At 37.6% G+C, this 13,752-nt stretch overlaps 1 long non-coding RNA gene across 1 annotated transcript; it reads right to left on the reverse strand.

Moving 5' to 3' along the window:
- Positions 1–1,944: 1,944 nt before the first annotated feature.
- On the reverse strand, positions 1,945–7,070 carry LOC113310506. Its single transcript, XR_003341178.1, has 2 exons — positions 4,667–7,070; positions 1,945–4,322 (listed from the first exon to the last, which is right to left on the reverse strand). It is a non-coding gene; the product is annotated as an uncharacterized LOC113310506 (long non-coding RNA).
- Between the last annotated feature and the right edge of the window lie 6,682 nt (positions 7,071–13,752).

Genomic DNA, 13,752 nt, shown 5'->3' on the forward strand with positions numbered 1-13,752 from the left:
GTCAGACAACAAAATTTCATGCGACAATCCCATTGAAATAGCATCTGCAAAAAAAAATAATCATGATTTACCTATTTAAATCACCGGAAAATACCAAGAATAGAAAAATAAAAAAAATAAAAAAAAAACAATCAAATCTCACTGTGTGATTATATCGCATTGTCACATAGCTCCAAAAGAACCGATATCACTACTAACAACATTTTTCTTTGCCGCACACATTAAAACCCTAAATTACAACAGGAAAAGGGGGAAAACAAACAAACCCAATAACAGAAGAAATCAGCAACGTCAAAAGAATGAGATTTGGAACTTGCTCGAGTGTTTTATATAGCGAGCCATCAAGACCACCATTCCATTAGAAAATAACTTTATTTAGGAAAATAATATCAGTCAATATCTTAACATTTACACCCTTGTTATAATTTTGGAATAGCTACTGTATTTTTGAATAATATGCTTCAAAATAGAATTAAATTATATCTTACGCATCTAGGAATAGAATCCTACCTTTTTTTTGATGTTTTTTTATGGAATGAATAATATTACAAAAATAATTATTGAAACTCATTCATTGTTTTTTGATGCATCTTTTTACTTTGGGCTCTTTCCCTCTATATTTTACTTCAATTCATGTTCAATCACCCCATGATTTTAACGATTTTGAATTTTGAATTTTGGACAGGGTTCATTTTTCGCGAAACAAAAAGCACACTTCGATTATTTGGGTAAGCATCCACAATCCATGTATTTTGATTTTAATCTCAATTGCTCATCTAAATTTGAGTGTTTTTTTTTGTTTTTGTTTAATATTTTTGTTTAATTGTAATTATAATTCTAAATAGTTTAATATTAGTCTTTTGGAAATGTAATTAGGATTAGTATAATTGAAAGAAGTGTAATCGGACATTGAACATTTTATTTATGATTGATTTAATACTGTGATGAAATCATGATGAACTGTGGCGAATCTAAATATAGATTTAATTTTAATTTATTAGATATGTGTATTTTTTTAATGTATTTTTTTAATATATTTTTTTGGGAGATTTTGTTAGATTTAGCTGTTTTAGGTAAAATTTTCTCAAAAATATGATTGGTCGAAGAATATTTTGTGGGCCCAAAAGTTTCTCTTGAAATTTTATTGGCTGAAATTTAGAATGGTGGGGGCCAGAATCAACCAGAAGCTCCGGTTAACCACGTCGCTCGAAAAAACTCTGTTTTTATATAGAGAATTCGGTTTATGGGATGTCTGATTTTGGTTTTCATTAACCTTTGTTAGAGCATTGCTCGGTCGAACTCGCAAGCGTTGCTATCTGATGAGGTGTAAAACTCACAAAAAATGTATTCCTTACTCTTCTTATACTAACAAGTAGCACAAGGTAAGCAGGTTCGTTCCTAACGGAGAGTTGAGCTAAAGTTGTCGATTTAATTTATGAAAATATGAATAATGCAAAAACTACAAAACAAATATGAATGTGAACAATGAGGATGAGAATTATTAGGGGTCTTTCTCCACTAGTGAACATGAATCTTCTTCAAAATACGTTTATTAACAATCCTAGACAAGTTAAGTTCAACAAGTCCATTAAACTCAAAAGTCACTTCATAGAGTAAGTTCTCTACTCGTGTCTAGTCAATCAAGCCACTTTGAATAATCTCTCTAATGTAACTTAACTAACCGGTATGTTCTATGAGTCGGATTGATCCTAACCACATGTTCGTAAGTTCGACATGTTAACTTAAGGTTGTCAAATACACATCAAAATCCACAACATCCCCATTGCAACGTTGATGCTTTGCTACTTATGATTAAATCACCATAAAAATTACGGATTACGGCTCAATAATATAGCATTAGTATCGCAAACAAGTTATCTAATTGGCCACTCAAATTCCCTGCAAACAATTCATGGTCATAAGAACCGTATAACACAAACAATAAACGATATTCAAAAGAAATATCAAACTTGATAGATTATCAAAGACAAGTCATATATTTTTGAAATAACCCTAACCAAACAAGGATTTAGCTACCCCAGTTCATGGAAAACAAACAAAACCAAACAGGAATACACAACATCAAAGCAACAAAAAAAACGGCAGGGGATGGTTGTGGTGGAATGATGTGAACTGGTAGTGGTGAACTCCGTGGTCTGGCGGAATGGTGGCCACGAAGTAAAACTGCTGCTGATATAGTTGCCTGTAGCCTGCGGCCTTGTTGTTACGGCGTGGTGAGATGCAGGTGATCGATGGAACTGCGAACTGGTGGTATGCAGTGAACTGGTGGAGATGAAAACTGGATGTATGTGCTGATGGTGTTGTATGTATGGAGGTGGAGTGATTAAGTGCAGGTCTGGTGGATGTGGATATGCAGGTGGTAATGGAATGGTATGCAGTGGATGGATATGCAGAACTGGTAATGATGGAGGTGGTGGTGATGATTGGAGAGGAGCAGAGAGGTCCTCTCTGTTGGTTGTGAACACAGTCGTGAAGGGGGTATTGGATCATCGTTTCTGTAGCCTTCAATCACTTTTTATAGCTTAACCTTCCTGCAATTTCGTATTGGGCAAGGTCCCAACTTTCCTTATCGAACACAATCTCCAAAACAATCCAAATATAGCGCATACAACCACAAATCCAACGGCAAGGCATCATTGTAATAACTTCTTTAACTGTTTTTCTGGCCAAGATTCTCAAAATCAAACTCGATAAACACAGGGGTCTTCAACACTCACTTCTACCCTGACTTCTCGGCCAAACTTTGCTCAAAACTCTAAAACAGTCCGTACACAATTCCCTTCTCTACTCGGCTTCAAAGCATGTACTGACCCTCGGCAATCACTCCTTGGACCCATGTTCTTCTAAGATTCTAAACCACTTTTCAATGAGACCCACAATCTGGTCCAGCTAATCATCGGCAGCAGACTCTTGTTACACCTTTCCTCCCTGTTTTCTCGATTCAAAAGCAAAGCCAAAACCACTATAATCTTGAGCACAAACTCTGTGTCTTGCTCGACTTCTAAAATAAGTTCTAGCCTTTGTCAGGAAGATCTCGTGCACACCAGCGAACCATGGCTAGCAGCTACTCTATACTTGGGAAAAACTATAAGCTTCCTCACTGATTCACTTGACTGCAGCTTACCCGAATCTTCCCTGAAGTAAATAAAATCGAATTTGCTTGCTGTCAGACTAACCCATTTCTCTCACAGACCCAGAACAACATAAATTTAAACTGCTCTATTTTCTTTTCCTGCCAACCTCTTATTCAGCTGAAACCCATCTTCAATTCATGCTTGTAAACACCCTTAAATTATCAGAGGGTAATGAGGAGACTAATCCCAATACACAATACAATTATCTGGAGAACTCTATCTCTCTCCGGAAGGAATCTCTCCTTTTATAGGCAGAGCCTGACATCTAAATGTCGTACACGTGTACTCGACTACCTTTCTTAGTAAGTCTTCTATTACCAACCGTACACATGTATTATTACAGCTAGGTTACTTGGGCACCCACTAGTTATTTCGTTCGAGGCACCCCGGTCCTTGAGACAGCTCGCTTATGTCGTTCCATAGGAAATAGTGACCCTGGCATTGTTAATGGTAACCTCGGTTAACACTCGGGTTCCTATTACTGTTCTCGGGTTCGGTCAAATTCCCATGTTTACATTAACCCCCTGACTGTTTTGTCGACGCTTACAGACTCGGCAATCAGTCATAACTTGTATTGAGAATGCGTCTTCTGGTTGTCCCTTCCTCCTTGGAGCCCCCTGTTAGTCATGACTCCGGGTCTGTCCTTTTGTCTTCTCTTCTCTTCGGAGCTCCCTGTTAGTCACAACCCCGGGTCTCTCATCTTGCCTTCCTCGGAGCCCCATGTTGGTCATAACTTCAAATTTGAATGTATATCGGTCGAAGCCAAGCCTTTGAGAAGACTTGGGGCACAATTGGACTCGCTTATGTTGCTCCATTAAAACCGTGTCAAAGAAAACCCAGTGGGACAAAACCTCAACGAAGGGAAAAGAGTACAACGTGACAAGTCCATGTAGAATTACTTTATTGAAGTTTGCTTCTCTTTGAGTCTTTGATTTCCTTGATCTTCTCGGACATAGATTCTTCGTTGTTCAGTCACTTGGCTATACAGTTTTGGCTCTTCGTATTTCCGGTGGATGCTCTGTCTCGGGAAGTAGTCATGTCTCATGCAGGAATGTTGGAGGGGAGCGCCTAACACCTTTGATCACTTGGTCTCTTCGTCTTCTCGGAGCTCTCTATATGAACTCTTGACCTGATTGCTTAGTTTGAAAGTCACTTCGGGTGATGCATCTGCTACAAAGATAAGTATATGAATTAACTCTCTCGTTTTCCATATCGGGCGTGTTTCATTTATGTCTATGCCGAATCATATTTTGTTTGCTCGATTCCGTCGTATGACTTGTTTCGTCCATTTGATAGGTACCCCGATAGTGGGAAGTATTCTTGGATGTTCTCTATTGAACTGAGGGCTTTCTGCGCCTCTTAAATGGAAAGTATTCCATGTGGGGTACCGTCTCGTTTGAAGCAAAGCAACCACATTGGGAAGATTTAATCATTGCAATCACAGTTGGTTTTGGAAGATTTTTGAAAATCGTAATGAAAAGAGCATTTAAGATAGGCGATACTTATCTTACATTTCCAATGGTCCATTGGGAGTTTAGTGATTGAACATTCATTCTTTGTGGGATTCTTGCAAACATTTATTGTGCAAGCACTATCGGTTCCTTCAGTACTCCGGATATTCACCACTGGGACATGACCAAATGCTAGATATCCGAAAATGAAAGATTAAAATTAGTCAGATGACATCGAGGTTACGTAAGTATCAATATTGCACACACTTATCTGATTTTATGATGCATCTTCGGCTGTAATATGCGATTTGCTTAAGTTTGTTAGAGCTATAATTAAAATTTGAAAATGTCGGACAAAGAATTTGTGAAGTAAGCAAACAAATACTTAGCTTAGTTTGAAGATTTTTCTCTGTAAGACGAGCTTGTTTTGCTGGGATGCCCTTTGTCTGCGTTCTTGCCTTCAACTGACTTATTGAAATGTATATACTAAGCTAAGCAGTCATCTTGAGTTGCAGCTTACACCTCGGTGTCTTTCCACGACAAACTCATGCATATGTTTCACGCTAGTTGCTCTCCATATACTTCGATGACGCTTTCTTGAGGTGCTGTTATGGACTGAATTGCGGTCTTGCTGATGCTTGCTTCGACAAGGCTGGTGCCGCTGTTGACATCTTAGCTATGCCGTTGAAGTTTTTTGTTTTCTTAGCCCCCAGCATGGCTTGCTCTGTAGACTTTGAGACTATTATGGCAATTAGTTGTGTCATCATCTCGGCTTCACGTTCTTAAGTCTATGCCGAAAATATGAACTTTCTCATCATTTGTTGATGATTGAATCTTCGGATTTAATTTTGGTGACGCCTCGTATTAACGCTGGCAGTTGATGATTTAAGGTCGTGGTGTCCTCGGGTGACGATGGGGTGATTGTTTTGATGGTGGATGTGGACGTTTGGTAATGAAGTGTTAATAGTTGTAATCGGGATTTTGCAAGCCACAAATCTTCACTTCTTCGGTTCTTCTTTTCCCGCAGGTTTAGCCATGGAAACTCCACTTCGGCAGTTGAGTTCGCAACTACAATGTCGGTAAAGATGTTGGAAAATTCTTCCTTTTAAGTACACAAGTCCTTCGCCATTAACAGAGCTTCTACCGGTGCCATGAACTGAAGCTTTATCATAATTGTTGATGATTGAGTCTTCGGATTTAGTGATACTTCTCTCGACGTGGGGGATCGATGAACGGAGGTGGTAGCGTCCTCTTGACTTCGATTGTCCGATCCAAGCTCTGTTGAATCAACATCGTGCTGGCTGACTCTTGCTCCGATGTTGCTCTGGTCCGATATAGACTGAGGTTTGTCATTGTTTGTTCGAGACTGGTTCTCTGAATTGAGCTGCACGAGATAACTTTGGAACTCTCTTCGCCATATGGTTGGACTCCATGTTGTCCCTTAATCATCGCTTCAACAACAAGTTGACCTGATGTGTGGTTAGAATATCTCTAAGCCAAATTTTATTGCAGGCAGGACGAAGAGTACCAATAATATTCACATGAGAAAACCCAAATTAGGCTAAAATAACTATTTTCTTGTTTCTCATTGAAAATCCCTTAAAGGGTTTGTAAAACAAAATTTGGTAATCAGAGATCTACTGTTAAATCTTGTTTTCAATAAAGATTTTGAAAGTAATTTCAGATTTTTTTGAAAATCAGATTGAAATTTTTTTCTCAAAACTTGTAGATATGAAGCAATAAGAACAATATAAGAGAGAGATGAAGAAGAAATTTGTTTCTAAGTTGATTGTTGATGAGAAATCTGCTGATTTCAGTATGTGATGAAGTTTTCTTCAAATTCTCCGCTGTAGAAATTTCGTCTCTTTTCTCTCTTTGTATCTGGGTTTTGTTGATGATAATTTTATTGACCCCGGCAGTTGACGGTCGAGGTGCCTTCGAGAGTGAGGATTTTCTGAAGGTAATGAAATGATTCATTGATTAAGGTTTGGTTTGATTCGAATTGACAAGGACATTTTGGGGATCGAAAAGTTGTTTGTGTAAGAAAATAAGAACAGGTTGCTGATGGAGGAATTACTAAAAAGGTTCATGGAGATCTAGAGTCCGTCTTGTTTCTTTTAATGGTGATATTGAAAAACAACAGCAATTGGTTGTATCGGTGGAGATTAAGCTATTGATCTCCGTTGTGGTGTAGTGGTTCAGGGAGATTCATTGGTGCTTCGAATTCCATGTTGGTGGTGTCCGATATGACGAAGACAGTGGTGGAGATAACATATTAGTAGTGTCTAGTAGAGTGAGGACGGTGGTGGAGATAACTTGTGTTGTTTTTGCGGACGAGATATTTTCCGGGGTAGTGATGAGTCCGATATTGATATTGAAGATTACTCCCCAGTGAAGTCGCCAAATGTAAACACCCTTAAATTATGAGAGGGTAATGAGGAGACTAATACCAATACACAATACAATTATCTGGAGAATTTTATCTCTCTCTTGAAGGAATCCCTTCTTTTATAGGCAGAGCCTTACATCTAAATGCCGTACACGTGTACTCGACTACCTTTCCTAGTAAGTCTTCTATTACCAACCGTACGTACTATTACAGCTGGGTTACTTGGACACCCACTAGTTATTTCCTTCGAGGCATCCCGGTCCTTGAGACAACTCGTCTATGTCGTGCCATCGGCAATAGTGACGTTGGCATTGTTAATGGTAACCTCGGTTAACACTCGGGGTTCCTATTACCGTCCTCGGGTTCGGTCAAATTCCCATGTTTACAATGCTCAAACTCTAAGTAAAACTCTTTAAAGCTTGTTTATCTTCTCAATTCAGTACCATGATCAACAGCGGCACAATTTCTTCATCTGTTTTCTCATAGAATAAGAGAGCCATACTCTTGTGACTCGCTCTTGCTTGTCTGACTTGATTGAAGTCTTCCGTGAGCATTATAAGAAACAAAGTAGATTTTGTGTCCGTGTTACGCACCGGGAGGACCCAAAAACTATCCACCTATAATTTGGTCCATGTCTGCTACGCATTGGGCATCTTTTTCTTTTAACCATATTTTTGGTTTGGTAAAGCTCGGCTTCGCCTCTCCTCGTCCCGATTTGATTTGGTGTGGCTCGGCTTCGCCTCGCCTCAGTTTGAGAAGAACAAATGAATATCACTCCCAGATTTGTAAGAAATCTGACATTTGGAAATTCTTGTTATATGACTCTGCATGTAATTCCGTGAGAAATCAAGTTTATGAAATGTAACTCAAATTTTGTTTACCATTTTGCTACTCTAGAAGATTCTATTCAACCCATTATATAGGCATTTAGAGGTTGAAGAGAGTCATAAAACTGTATATATATATTTTCATCGAATCAGTGATATCTCCATAGTATTGTTAGATGGCTTTAACAGTATTATACATGATTTAGTTAATATTTGAATTTGAAAGAGATCACTGAGAAACATATACTGATCATAATACCTCATCTAGAACAATTTACAAATTCTTTTTATTACTAAAAACATAACACTTGCCTTGATTACCATACAACCATCCTGGCTAAGGTTTGCCTGCATTACACCCTTTGCTCCAAGTATAGCATGTCTCTTATCATACAGGATCACTCTTGAATGGTGGGTTATTAATTTACCTGCTGTAAGATACAATAAGATGCCACAATATCACAGTGACAACAGGTTTGAACTCTTCAGCTGGTAATTACCCCAGCTCCACCGCTCCATCATCGTTCTGGTGATCTCCGACCACAGCTCAGTCAACCATCGCTGCTCATCATTCATTTATTGTTTCAGTGTGTGGAAACATAATCCTGACTACGGTGATAACAACAACATCTCCTCCTTATCAATCAATAACCAATAGTGACTGGCCTGGTTCCCACTCTTTTAACACACACTTGTTCCCCACTGATACAACAACCACGCTTAACGGTTCCCTGTAGATTAAATTATAAAGGCTTTTTAGATGGATCTTGTAAAGGATTTTACTTATTTTTTGCTAAAATTGATGTTTTTGGTTTTTAAATATACCCTTGAAAAGGTGCTAGTAGCAGCGGACGCAATGAGGGTTCCAAGATCAATCGTGTCTCATGGTCATCATAAGTAATATCAATGTAGTATCTTATTTGTTACTAAATCATGCAGAAATTATGGTGAATGAATAAAGGAAATGAAAGCCTGTTTTCAATTTGTGGAAGCAATAATATCTAGTAGAACAATGATGGTATCCGCTTCCAATTATCATTTGCAGTGGGATTCAGTGATGAATCATGATGAATGTTGTGTTCACCAACAACAACATTAGACTGCTGATAATGGTGGAGCTGAAAGACAGGGTTTACATACATAGTTACAACTGCTTGATGACATTTTTTCTCGAGCAGCCTCCTCTTCTCTACTTCAGTTGATCCATCGTGTATTGCCTGCTTTATCTTCCTGCATGTATCATGACGTTAACACTTTTGTTGCTATATACAATAAAACATGTAGGCAAATTAGTGATGATTAACTAATTATTAGCTAAGATATTTCAACCATACAAAAACATAAAGTTGCTACCCTTAATTTCTTGGCTAAGGCTCGTTATGTAAATCAGAATAATAGAACGCTTGATACACTACGTGACTGCCAGATCATTACGTGACAAAAAGTGATATATATGACGCCCCTTTTAATTAAGAGTTAGTATTGTCTCCGGAATCATGTAACATTTTAGCCTACTCAAATAAGAATACCATCTGTGGGAGTCGAACCGCACATCTACATGGTTGAAAACCATGTGCTCTTCCATTTGAGCTAAGATAGCAAGTAATCAATATACTGTAGAAGAAAAAGAATTTAAAGAAAAGATTGTTACCTGAGCTAGTATTTGATATGTAATGTTCAAAATGGAAAGCTACGACAGTTATAGACAAATGCCTAAGCAATTCCTAAGCAGGTACATACTAACTCAAAATTGTACCTCAAGAATAGACTTCTCACTCTCACGTAGTTACAAAATTGATGAACGGAAATACTAAACTATGCATCTGCCTCAACATCCACGTCGTATGAGCCCATGATGAGTTCCAAATTCCTGTAGCAGGTTTTGCCATTATTCTTGAGTCAGATGTTGCACTCTAGAGAAAGTGACTGAATTCCTAAAATTCATTTACTTCCTCCTTAACAGATGTAATCTTTCTACCCTCTCAAAACAGCAAGAGGAGGCCTTGGAACCATTTCCAAATGATTTTGGCTTAACAAATACAGAACTTAGCTGCACATGAAGAAACAAATACGATGGATTGAAACTCGTTCCATTGAAGGCAAACAAAACACGAAAATGCAAGTTAGAATAAATGGCATAACCATCTAACAGAAGAAATCCAGCCACGGATACTTACGCCACACGGACGATGAGAAATGTACATTTCTTTGGATCATCATGTGCATTTCAGATGCAATCCAGCTACGTATACTTACGCCATGCGGAAATGCAAGTTAGGTCAGATGCTACCTTCACTAAGCAACTTTCAAAACAGACTGGGACCCCAACTTCTGATCGTAGTTAAATAGATCATGTTAGACAAAAGATATACAAACGTGGCTTACAAAGGAGAAAAATTTCCTAAGCCTGAAATTATACCTGATAAGTTGTTTTCACAAAAAGATGTTGATAACAACTAACAATCAGTTCCCTGAGTGGTACATCCTATGGGCTAAAAACATACTATTGGCTAATTTTTAAATTTCTAGGGGGTCTAATAAAAAAAATTGATTTTGAGTGTTTCTTGTAGATTTGGGGGTGGCTGGAGCACCCCCAAGCCACCCCCTGTTTCGGTCACTGTACCACAGATGACTGTTGTACGACTACATTCGATAAAAATGATTACCCAACAAAAAGACACAAATGAAGTCCTACAGATTTCTCAAAAAAGCATATCTCACCTGGAATTGCCCCTCGAATTTCACCTAGCATTCTATCAGGTGTCGCGGCATTACTTGCTTTGTCATCCAACAAAGACTGAAGCACCTGAACACTGCAAAAATGAAAGTTAATTAATCCTGAGACATATACCTTAAAACTAATGTGATGAGCAAAGAAAACCATTGAGAGACTCTAGTAGGTGCAACATGCACTTTGTTGTAGTGGCCCTACAGGTGCATCTGACATATTGCATAAAAGAAGCTTCTGAAATAAATAAAGTATATGAAATCAGCTAAGGAATGATAGTGGCGCAAACGGCACAAATTGCCGTTTGTTGTTACTTTTAGAAGCATAGTTTATTTTAGTGTTGCCGGCCTAATAATATGAATAAGCTGAAGTACCCATTCCGTAAGATAGATCAAGCAATTAAGTTTAACTGAAGAGGTGAAATACAAAAGTGAAATACAAATGTATGTCAAGAGTTCCTAAAGTTTCACCAATGGTAGTAACTAAAAGCGGACACCAACATAAAATCAATTCCAGAATTTCTGAAAATTGTTCTAAAAGGATACCTCCAGAGCAAAGATAGTTAATCCTTTAGTCAGGAACTGACACTGAAAGCTCATTAAAAACTCCACATCACGCAGGATTCGAATGATCGTTGCAGTAACTCCCGTTAGAGGCAATGAACTGACACTGAAAGCTCATTAAAAAAAATAAAGGTACCACATTGCGTATTCACGGAACAGATTGGTGATGTTTTGTGATTAAGCACATATTTCTAACATTTTCTTTGTCCAAACTATTTTTTATTTCTCTCTGACCCGGATCTGTTATAAGAAAAAATCATTTAAACACGTAAAAGAATTTGCAGAGCACAGTGGGGCCATCAAAACAAAGAGGTGCAACCAACTTGGATCTGTCAGTGATGAAAACCTGACTGACTAAGCTGTTGGAATACATATGGGTTTGACGACGGTCCAAATTCAAGGATAAGTCTCACCTTACTAATTTATATCAAAAAAAAAAAGGTCTGATATTGCATATTTACGGAATAAATTGGTGACATTTTGTGATTAAGCACATATTTCTAACATTTTCTTTGTCCAAACTGTTTTCTATTTCTCTCTGACCCTGATCTGTTATAAGAAAAAATAATTTAAACACGTAAAAGAATTTGCAGAGCACAGTGGGGCCATCAAAACAAAGAGGTGCAACCAATTTGGATCTGTCAGTGATGATACCTGACTTACTAAGCTGTTGGAATACATATGGGTTTGACGACAGTCCAATCAAGGATAAGTCTCACCTTACTTCTCGTTTTCAATGCAGAGTCTTCATGTTCTTCTTATTATTGTTCTCAAGTGGATAGATGAACCAAAAAAGGAGAGAATATAAAGATTATGCAGCATCCTATTGTTTCACGAATAGCTTCTACCTTATCAAACCCCACAATGACTAACCAATCAAACTACAAATCAATTCCTGAGGTTAACTGTTTAATGGCTCGCCATTAGCTCTGAATGAGAAACACCACATGTCTTATAGATACTTTGATATTGTGCACTACAAAATAGTCAAAAATTAAGATGATGGCGACTTCGCAACATGGCAATCAGCAATGAGTGCGCATAAACACCAAAAGCATGCTTTTATCAAGTGCTTACAACTGTAAAATTATCACCAGGTAAAAACTTTTGAAAATGAACAAATGCGGTAATTGAAAAAAATATGAGAAAGAGAAGATTTACATACTTGAGGAGCTACTCAGATATATGCTTCTGAACCCATACAGCAAAGATGCCAGATATACTTGTCATCCACATATAGGAGCGCTAAACTCAGTTGAATAACAAATGACAGGTGTCTTTAGCATGTTCGGACTGCTGCTTCATTGAGAAATACTCGCAGTACAATGTATATATCCAAACCTTAGCAACTACAAAAGTCATCAAAATCAATTTAAATAATTTTCATGGACATACATGAGTACATTCACCAAAATTATAAACATGAGTTGCAGGACTAATAATTTCGCCTATGAATATTATTCAACAATTGCATGAAACGTACTTACAATCTTAAGTTTGTAGAAATGTCTGTGTTCTCATAACTTCTCAAGGTCAAAAATCAAAAGAAGATTTGATCAAGCATAATTAAATTTATCAAGATAATACCATGAGATAAGCATAATTAATTTCGCCTATGAATATTATTCAACAATTGCATGAAACGTACTTACAATCTTAAGTTTGTAGAAATGTCTGTGCTCTCATAACTTCTCAAGGTCAAAAATCAAAAGAAGATTTGATCAAGCATAATTAAATTTATCAAGATAATACCATGAGATAAGCATAATTAAAATTATCAAATTACATGAACAAAAAATGACTCATGTAGCTCCACTAACAGTGGCCATTGTAAGTTGCATATTTTGGTGACCTAGCATTGCATAATCCTGAAGTGTTGTATAACTATGAATACCTGGAAAAGGTTGACTCAGCTAATAGAGCTGTAAAGATCCAGTCAATCCCATTATAACAATGATCCAGTCAAACAAAACTTAAATCCAGCACGAATGTGCGATTCAGATTCTTAGCCTCCCAAGAACACACAAAATAGAAAATAGGGAAGAACCCGAAGATCCATACCTATGCCACGAAGACACTGCAAACACCTGCAGCAGCGACAGAAATTAAGTTTTCTTTTCCTTCAAAGATTAGGTTAATAACAGTAATTATGAATACATGTCTATCTATTTCTTTAGCATTGCGAAAATCATGGACTAAAAATTCTACAAAATCAATTAGGGTTTCTTTAAAACTTACCTCAAAATTTACCTCAATCCTGAAATTGAATATATGTTTTTTTTTTTGGTCGGCATTGAATATATTTTTATAGAAACCTTAATACTGCTAAAAATCCATGGGAAAAAATGCAAAGAAGAAATTGATTAATGTTAAAGTCTGCGGGCATCCAACTCAAAATCAATTGGGAATGAGTGGAGCGGCCCTTCCATATTATATTTTATTAAGTTCATTATGAGGAAACTAGGGATGTGGGACTATTTTTCCTTTCACACCCTCCCTCACGTGTAAGGCCAGTCACTCGGCCTAACACGTGGACCTACGCACGTGTGGGTCTTGGGAGTGCAGGTGACATCGGTCACGGTCCACCCCACGTACAGGTCATACGAGTGACCAGTCATTCGGTCACGGGTATACATGTG

This window comes from Papaver somniferum, chromosome 9 (assembly GCF_003573695.1).
Source record: "Papaver somniferum cultivar HN1 chromosome 9, ASM357369v1, whole genome shotgun sequence".
Classification (NCBI taxonomy): Eukaryota; Viridiplantae; Streptophyta; class Magnoliopsida; order Ranunculales; family Papaveraceae; genus Papaver; species Papaver somniferum.